Source organism: Lepisosteus oculatus, chromosome 5, assembly GCF_040954835.1.
Source record: "Lepisosteus oculatus isolate fLepOcu1 chromosome 5, fLepOcu1.hap2, whole genome shotgun sequence".
Lineage (NCBI taxonomy): Eukaryota > Metazoa > Chordata > Actinopteri > Semionotiformes > Lepisosteidae > Lepisosteus > Lepisosteus oculatus.
Window position 1 is genome coordinate 14,093,940 of NC_090700.1, and position 6,717 is coordinate 14,100,656.

Here is a 6,717-nt window from a genome sequence, read left to right on the forward strand (position 1 = left end):
TTCACAATTGTGTCCCACTTGTTGGTGATTCTTCACATAAAATAAAAAATTTATATCTTTATGTTTGAAGCCTGAAATGTGGCAAAAGGTTGAAAAGTTCAAGGGGGCCGAATACTTTCGCAAGGCACTGTACTTTGCTTTGAGATTCCACTTTTAAAGCTGATATATAAAATCAAGGCTTTAACTTGCTTTAACTCCGCAAGTTTGAGTTCTCGTGTCTGTCCTATCCGAACCCGAAAGTAAGTATTACAATATGTATCTTTATAGCAGGTGGTGTACAACTTTTTAGCATAGATTACACTTTTATAAAATGTATTTAAAAAATAAAAACGATTACAATCTAATCTTTCCACGTTTGATCCCAAGATCCCAAGAAAAATAAATCTAAACGGGGAGAAAGTTATGCTGAAAGTTTATTAAGATACTTAGAAGACAAAGATATCAATTTATGTTGCATTTGTCTGATTGTGAATCAAAAAACACATATATTTAAACACGTGTTTGCGATTTAAATCAATATAAATGTTTATATTGTAACACATAGGTGACTATTCATTGTTTTTAAAATGACTTAAGTTCGATCATGTTGTGATATTTAGAAATATAAATTTGTTTGGTGGTAGTGAGGTTTTATTTAATCTCTGACCAAGGGAAACGATTCATTTTTTCAAAGAAATGTTTGTTAAAAAAAAAAGTCATGGTTCCAGTGGGATTCGATCACAGACCGTGTGACATGGGAGTCAGGAACCTAACCCACAGCACCCACAGGTCACATGCAGAGGGCTGAAAAAGCACTACAGCAACATTATCAACAGACAATGTACAGCGTGTACTATTCTTGTGTTGCGGTACATGAATATAATTATATAGTTATTAATTTCTTTAGATACGCGATTCCATATTATATTCCCTTTTAATCAAATTCTAAAAGTATGCTTGTTGACTCCGGTATCTCTTTAGTTAAAGACTTCGATGCTTAAAATGTTTAGGGAGAAATGGAATACTGGTGTGTATTTTTTCTTTAAAGTACCAAGACCAGCCATATACTGTATGTTGATGTTCCAAAATTAATATCGTTTATGGCCTTCACATGCGTTACAGTATGCTCCTATTCTTTTTATGCTCAGCTACTAAGATTTCCATTCAGTGGTAAAATTCCATATAAATATTCAATACTAAAATGGGCACAGTAAAGACGTTTACTGTAAATCTTTCTACGACAGACCAACGGACCACGAGTGCCCCTGTCGTTCAACCAATCACGTACCGCGGTACCGCGCGTCAACGTTTGTCACAATGCGTGTCGCCGTAGCCAATTTCCTCCGGTACGTGTCTGTACTGCGCACTTTGAATGGCTGCATCTGTAAGTACTGTACTTACTGGGATTTTGAGGGGGGGGGGTGTTTTTCGCTGGAAATCTCGCCCCCTTCTACTTTGAAAATACCTGTGAAACTGGTTTATTTCATCACAGCCAGCACTCCCGCAGAGAGGGGGGTTGTACTTGCAGTGTATACAGTAGATGGGAAAGCCAGAGCCGACCGCTACACCGCCCACGTGTTATGCTCTTCGTTAATGTCTAAGCCGGAACACATCATTATATCTCATTTTGTATTTCTTTTTAAAAAAATCGTTTGCCCAGCCTAACAGTATTGTTGTTATTGTTTTTATCCTGTAAAGCGCTTTGAGGAGCCACCTTTAAAGGCGCAATATACAATAAAGTTCATTATTCTTACTATTGTTAATTTGCTGGACAGAGAGGTGAACATTATTTCACAGAAGACAAAGATAGCGATTTACGTTGCATTGTGCATTGTGCTGCTGTAATACAGTTTTAAATAATTAAAAATCTAAACAGTATCAGCTTTATTTATGGGTTTTAAATAAAGGCGATTTAAACGCGATTTAAATCAATATAAATGTTTATATTGTGACGCATAGGTGACTATTCATTGTTATTAAAATTACTTAAATTCGATCATGTTGTGATATTTAGAAATATACATTTGTTTGGTGCGAGTGAAGTTTTATTTAATCTCTGAGCCATACTGATTCTTATGGAAGCCAGTTTCCGCCAGGAAGTAAAAAAAAAAAACACACTATGGTATTCTCTCCGATGCAGTGCAGTTAAAAACATATCTCTGATGCTGTTCCTAAACGAATATCGTTTATGACCATCAGACGCTTTATGCTCCTTTTCTTTTTTCCAGTGGATTGAACAGGGAGAGACATTTCATGATGTACTTTTCACTGATGAAACAACAGTGGGTCTGGAACAGTTTTCATAAAAAGTTTTATAAAAAGGGGAGATATGTGAACAAGCAAAACCCAAAATAAACTTGCATGCCATACGGCGTACGCGTTACTGAATCTAAAAGTTTAGCCTTTGTCACTAATGTAACCACTAAATAAAGACATAGAAATCCCTACGTTACAGATTGTATATGGCTGGTAATGGTAGTTTAAAGAAAAAATACACACCAGTATTCCACTTTCTCCCTAAACATTTTAAGCATCAGAGTCTTACATGTGGTTATTTCGGAAACATTTGTACGTGCTCCTTCTGACCGTGTTAGTGTTTACTGTTACTGACCATATTAAGTTAAGTGCCTGTGGGCACTTTTCCTGTCCGGGGGGGACCGTCTTTCATTAGAAGGTTAGTCTGTTCTACTCTGAGAATGTAGAGGGGGTGGAAAGTGCCCGCGGTCATTTAATTAGTATTAAAATTCACACTGATACCCTTGTGAAGACATAGGAATATCCGTGCGTGGTCAAACAAATGGCATAAAAATGACAAAGTGAAGGCTGTGAAAACATTCACAATGTACTTTATACACAAAGCAAGTGTTCTCACAACTCTAGGAGGTTTCGTGAAAATGCTACAGGCGTGCCAAAATAGTTTTTTTTAAATTCAAGGTGACTTTACCGCGGTTTTCATTTTCAGATTGTGAATCAAAAAAGGCATTTAATTAAACACACGATTGCGATTTTAATCAATTACTGTATTGATTGAAACACACATTCTGTACAGATACAGTACAGTCACATTCTCCTGTCGTCCAGTGGTGTAAAACGAATTAGCAGGTGATTGAGATAACAATGCACCGCCCACTGAGTGGAATGTTCTCATTTGTTCTCAAGTGGTGATAATTCTTAATAATTCCGTGTCGCATTAACTAACCTCTTCAGTTTATTCTGCCAGACAGTACATGAATATAATTATATCGTTATTAATTTGTTAAGATACGCAATTCCATATTATATTCCCTGCTAATCAAATTCTAAAAGTATACATTTGTTAGATAAGAAGCGAATTCAAAGAAAAGGTTAAAAGACTATAACTTTTCACAAAGTATATAATCCTAATATGGTCAAAAGGAGCACATAAAAACGTTTCCCAAATAACAACATGTAAGACTTTGATGCTTAAAATGTTTAGGGAGAAATGGAATACTGGTGTGTATTTTTTCTTTAAACTACCAAGACCAGCAATATACAGTACAGTTTACATACAGTAATATGTTTATGTTCCTAAATTAATATAGTTTATGAGCATGTAAAAGGCATGGTGAATCGGAGATTCTCAAGAATTACTTTGTATGATTGGAAACGAATGCGTGATCGGATCAACTAAATGCTGTAGTGTTACTTTTTGTCAATGAAAAAATAAACTCTTTTCGTTTACAAAGACGGTTACAAAGAATGTGGACCAGGGTAATACTTTGAGCTTACAGCTTGTCCAAGGTCATTCATTATTAATACTATTAGTAATATCTTCTGTAAAGACTTCGATGCATAAAATATTCCTGCATAATTAAAATATTTATGATAAAAGTGGTAGGTTGTGTACTTTTGTCCAACAGAACAATCTTGCTTTTATAAAATATACCACCTTTTTAATGTTTAATGATTAACATGCTGTAATACACTGTTTAAGTTTAAAAGACTAAAGAGTATACAACTTAAATTCTTAATTGAATAAAGATTGTCCCTCAGCAGTGATCAGGATTCGAAACTGACGTTTTCTGGTGACAGCTCAAATGCTGTACAGGAGAGGTTAACCTTTATTAGCTCCACCTGGCGGTTTTACAAGGTGATTCCGGATACTATTAACATAATCTAATTTGCATACTGTATGATGCGGTATATTGGGACACACCCACCATGTTATACTGCAGCATACCCCTCTTATTTTGAATGGCTGCACCTGTACATTACATTAGTCATTATACTGACTAGTGAGTGGGAAGGGTTGCAATTCATGGGAACTTGAATGTGAGTTTGCAACAACATGGCGTCTCACAGTACTTTAACAAAGCTCAGGATTTTGTGTTTAATTTGAAATTTGTATTTTTTTCTGTACTTCAATTAATTTAATTTGTTACCGAGATCAAATAAATGGTCTAAGAAATTGAGACTGCAGTTCCCCTTTAATGTTTTTTAACACTTAAATGTCTTTTGTAACTCTTTCTTTTAATTCAAAGTATCTTCTTTTTTGTTAATGTATTGTAACTTTTTTCTAATGAATCTTTCAGGCAAAATGCAGTCACTGCCTCTCCTCTGAGTACTGTACTCGTAACACCTCTACCCCTGTCACATCAGCCCTGCCTTGTAGATCATTGTCATTATTTGCCACATTGTGTACTGATAGAATTTCTTTTGTTTTGCCAATTTTTTTCAAAACTTTGAACTTCATTAAACCCACTGCATAATATTTCTGCAGAGAGCTAGCTCTTAAATCTCATCTCTTTCTTTTCTACCTGTTGTTTTAAGTAAAAACAGAAGTATATCCAAATTCATGGATTGCATTCTCCCTCATAAAATTGTTTTTTTTTTCTTTCTGAGTCTGGCAAAGGCAAAAACTATGCCTCCCAAAGTCAGTTAGTCTCAAGTTTTACTTATTGTCACGCACCACTCGATGGTTTGTGTCCTTGGTAATTGTTCTAGCCTTTAGTACATAATGTGTTTAGACTGCTGGCAGAATGCCCCCCGCCACCCCCCAACTTACCAATTGGTCTTTACTGTTATATCACCAGAGCCAGTAGCCTGAACAAGTCAGGCAGTACAAGATTACTTGCTCTGCATTCCAGGATTCATGACCAAGAGGACAAGGTTGTGCAGTCCTTAGTTTTTTCTTCCATCCCCACAGGGGTCACCCACTCACCAGCTCATAGGACGCCACTGGCAAGATGATATCATAACCTCCTCAGAGTGCAGGTAGAGCAATTGACCTCTAACACAGATGGTGTTGTCACCACTACTTGTCAGTTGTTTCCCTTCTTCACGAGACTTATCACCCACTTCGCCCACACCTCTGTCGTTTCAGAATCTCAATGCTCTTTTGTTGGAGAGGAGTATAAGGATGCCTTGCCCTGCACAATTTCAGAAAAAATGTGTCACTGTAACTGAAAGACCACAGTGTCCCTGCAGTTCAAGTAGCTGGAGGAGACCTCTGCGCTATTTCCTCTGAGAAGATCATTGACTTCCCACATTGTCCTAATGAGCATGTAGATGAAGCCACTAATTATACCCAGATCCTTTCCATATCTTTATGAAAAGATATGGATGTTCTACTTTCAGAACCTAAATCATTTAAATAGATTAGTAAGAGCAACTGACAGAGCCCTGTGGCATAACATTGCTTACATTGCCCAATTAGAACTTGCCAGTTTTCTGTTGTCGACCCATGTGCATGAATTACCCAGAATTCCTATGCCTTATAATTTAAGAAAAAAGGGTTTTAAGGAAGCCCACATCAGTAGCTTTCTGGAAGTCTAAATAAATCGAGTTTGTGTGCCCGAAATGACCTGGCATCCCTACCAGGTTGTAGTCCCACCTGCCAGCATATGCCTCCCAGGATAGACTCTGGGTTGGTATGTCCCTTTTCAGGATCAGGCAGCTTCTGACAACAGATGGATGTTCTGGACAAGCAAAAAAAATTCTACATGCATGCAGAATAAATAAATTATATTACACAGTACATTAATTGTAGAATTATATGAAAGAGTAAAATATTTTATTAATTATCATTATTGGCAAAAACAGGTGCAGTACACAATCTGACAAAAATGTACAATGAGTGTCTTTCCGTCTGAAATGTAAAAGAGCAGCAACACGTGAGAGTGTAATATCCAGAAACTGTTCAAGTAGGTAGGTGCGCCACAGGCAAAACATTGTGTTTTCTTTCTTCTCTCTTCAGCATAGAATAAATCTATTACTTATTCCTTTGCAGCCTACACATGCTGGCGCAGCTACCCACCTGAACTACATATTAAGCAAGTCTTATCACAGGATAAGTGGGGCTGGGTGATGTCTAGGACTTCTTTTAACTCAAACATACTGTATATTAATTAAAGTTGTACATTCCATTTGTTATCCTGCATAAAAGATTCATTACTAAGTGTTAATTACTTTGCTGGTATAATTTATTAAATACCACTTAGGGCAGATGAAAATCAGCCTGAAGGACCTGCTGGTTTTCATTACAGCTGAGCCTAATCACCTAATTGAATCTTTAATTGAACGAAAAGAAGGTGCTTCATTGAAATATTTTTATTATGAAAAGTCTTTTTTACTACTCAAAAGATTAAGATTAAGAAAAGCAATATTTAAAACACAAGCTCCAGCATGTTCAAAATCACCCCACAGTAATATAATTAAAAAATAATCATTTTATGTCAATAAAGGATTCAATTTTGTAACTCAGAGCTTGGCTAGAAT